This window comes from Nicotiana attenuata, chromosome 3 (assembly GCF_001879085.1).
Source record: "Nicotiana attenuata strain UT chromosome 3, NIATTr2, whole genome shotgun sequence".
Classification (NCBI taxonomy): Eukaryota; Viridiplantae; Streptophyta; class Magnoliopsida; order Solanales; family Solanaceae; genus Nicotiana; species Nicotiana attenuata.
Window position 1 is genome coordinate 14,737,165 of NC_031991.1, and position 3,593 is coordinate 14,740,757.

Consider the following 3,593-nt stretch of genomic DNA (forward strand, 5'->3'; position numbering starts at 1 on the left):
CCCCCCCCTACCCCCCCCCCCCCCATTTATCTTCTTTATCATCATGGTCTTTTTTTAATTTATGTTATGAGCTTACCTGTATAACACAATATTATTTTTGAAATGAAAAGAAAGATCAAAATTAGTAGTCAAGCATATAAGTTAGTGACGTCCAAGAAATAAATAAATGAGCAGGATAAAACTTTATATTAAAATAATTTGCTTGTATGAGTAACTTTATTAATAGCAATCAATTTGAAATATATATATATATATATATATATATATATATATATATATACACACACACACACACACACATTATTGAGAATAAAAGAGAATGAAAACTTTTAAACATATACTCAAGCAGGTAATACGAAAAATAATTAATAAAAATAAAGGTAGATTTTATAATAAATCCTAAAAGATTATCTATTTATCCTTTAAATAAAATTCAATTATAATTTTACGAAATAATTTTATTTTAACAATAATTAGAACTCAAAATCTATGTATCCGATATGGAATACGAGAGAAAGTAAACTTATATACATACAAATATGTAAGTATTTAATGCACATAATAATAAAATAATAATTATAAAAACAACAATAAATTTTGTAACAAATTTATAAAATAGTTATATATATATACACACACGTGCACGCACATATACATATTTTCTTAATGAGCTTAATTTAAATCTATAATAAGATATAATATTACTTTTATTATAAATAAAATACATAGGTAAAAAATAAAATATCATATATAATATAAAAAGAGATTACATAGATAAGTTTTTAGAAATATTAAGGGCAAAATAGAAATTGCCTCGGATAAGAGGAGAAGGATGTTTCTTGTTTGTTGGAGGAAAAATTTGATTTTTAAAGCAAAATTACAAAAAGGAGGAATTTTCACGTAATATAACTTATTTAGTACTTAATTAAATAAGTTACAACTACTTTTAGAAAATTATATAAAATACAATTTATTTTAATCTACAACTTTTCAAATTCCTAAAACTATCCTAATATATCTCTCTTGAGATTCTCTCTTACCTAAAACGTATTTATCCATTTTAATTTTCTCCCAAATTCTCCACTAAAAGACTCGAGTATATCCTAATGTCCCTAACCTCTTTCCTCCCTTTTACGTATATAATATATCAATTCCACCCCCTCCCCCCAGCGGCCTACCCCACTACATATCTTATACCTTTCTTCATACTCCATTATAGTATATTTTTTATCACCTAATTTGGCTTCTCTGTACAATTATTAATAATATATAGTGGTATATTATATATTATATACATGATATTATATATGTGTATATAGTATAATATTGTATGCGGTCAAATTCGGGTTTGTCTTTCCGTGCGACTAATCGAGAGTAGAGCACGATAAGCCAAGGATCAACCTCGTATTATATCAAACTATGGTGCAAGTTAGGTTGCCGAGCTCGAGACCCTGAGATCGATTAAGATCGAGACCGACCAAAATCGAAATCGATCAAGATCGAGATCGGCCAAGATCGATACTGAATAAGATGGTGATCAAGGGAAGCTTACTGAGTCGAATAACGGAAAGACAAAATATCCGTAATCGGGCGAGGATCACGGCGCGAATCCCAACACATATCAAGAGGAGGCCGATTAATTAGCCAATCATGAGATTTCTTACTGTATTTAGAATTATATCAAGAATAGGACTCCCCTACTATATAAAGGGGGTCTGATCATTTGTAAACCCATCACATTTTATGCAATACAAAGAAATATACTACCTTTTTCATAAGCTCTCAATACTTGGTTACTTTGTTCATATTTTCCAATAGAATATTCGTTTGGTTCGAGGGCAATGTAGCTTGAGATCCAAAACCATACATTTCCTTTGGTTTGCTTTTATTTCTATTTGCAGTCAATTTCAATATCAATTTACGTGCCCTCTTATTTTTGTGCCAAGTTATATAACGTATCTTTCAAACCGCGTATAAATTCAATTGTTATCTGTTTTTAGGGTAAACAGTTTGGCGCCCACCGTGGAGCTAAGGATAATAGTGATTAACTGGTACAAATTTTCGTAACACATACTATTTTACACTTGTTCTTTGAAGTATCTTTGATTACATGATTAAAAAAATGTCAAACTCTTAGTCAGCACCTCAACCATTGATAATGATCTCGCCCACCACGGAGAAAATGAGAACATTGCACCAGGAAACATTGTACCCTATGGTGGCCTCGATGGAATTCCGGCAGTAGATCCAATTGACGTCAATTCACATGTAGCCATCAATGGAAATTTGGCCATCGATCCCGAAAGCAGCATCCGCGGGGATGCCCAATCAGCTACTCAGAGCGCACATGGTGGTGAAGATGGAAGGATCAGCCTGAGGGTGATCTTCGAAATATTGTAGGCTCAACAGGCGGCGATAGCCCAGCTCCAAAATCATAAACACACACTGAGCAGGGTCGAACCCCAGCCATCCCAGGAAATCATACACAGGGTCGAATCGACTTTGAAAAGATCGAACGAGAAAGAATCGGAGGCTATCATAAGGATGCTCGAAGAACTGACAAAGCGAACCGATACAGGGGAAAAGAAGATCGAGGAAAACGACAAGAAGGTGGAACTTATAATTCCAGGGTTGATCAGATCCCAGGGGCACCATCGATATTGAAAGGACTAGATTCCAAAAAGTTTGTACAAAAATCTTTCCCCCCGAGTGTAGCTTTAAAGCCGAACCCCAAGATGTTTCGTATGCCCAAGATTCCTAAATATAATGGGACAACTGATCCAAACGAATGCTTCACCTCCTACACATGTGCTATCAAAGGAAATGACTTAGAAGATGACGAGATCGAATCTGTCTTGCTGAAGAAATTTGGGGAGACTCTATCGAAGAGTGCTATGATATGGTATCATAATTTACCACCTAATTCTATTGACTCATTTGCTATGCCTTCAGATTCTTTCGTAAAGGCACACGACGGGGCCTTAAGGTCGCAACAAGAAAGTCGGACCTTTTTAAGGTAACGCATAAAGACAACGAGATGCTCATAGAATTTGTTTCTCGATTCCAAATGGAACGAATGGATTTCCCACCGGTCACCGACGATTGGGCTGTTCAAGCTTTCACTCAAGGTCTCAACGTTCGAAGTTCAATGGCTTCATAACAGTTGAAGAAGAATTTGATCGAATACCCAGCTGTCACTTGGGCTGATGTGCACAATCGGCATCAATCGAAGATCAGGGTCGAGGATGATCAACTGGGGGCTCCTTCTGGGTCCGTTTATCCTATCAGGCCAGTAGATATAATCAAGAAGGATATCGACCGAGAACCAAGGTCGAACAGAGATCGATATCAACCGTATAATGGAGACCGTAGAGGCAGCGGATCTGGGCGAAATTCTGCATGGAATGAGAGGAGAAATGATCGAGGTCAGAGTTCACGGGGACTTAAGAGTAAAAACGGCTTCGATAGACCTATCTGTCCCAAAGAAGCACCACGATTGTCGGAGCAACTTTAGTGTGGACGCAGCTGCCATCGTATCGGCCATCGGACGCATCAAAGATACCAAGTGGCCACGACCTTTGAAAAGTGATCCA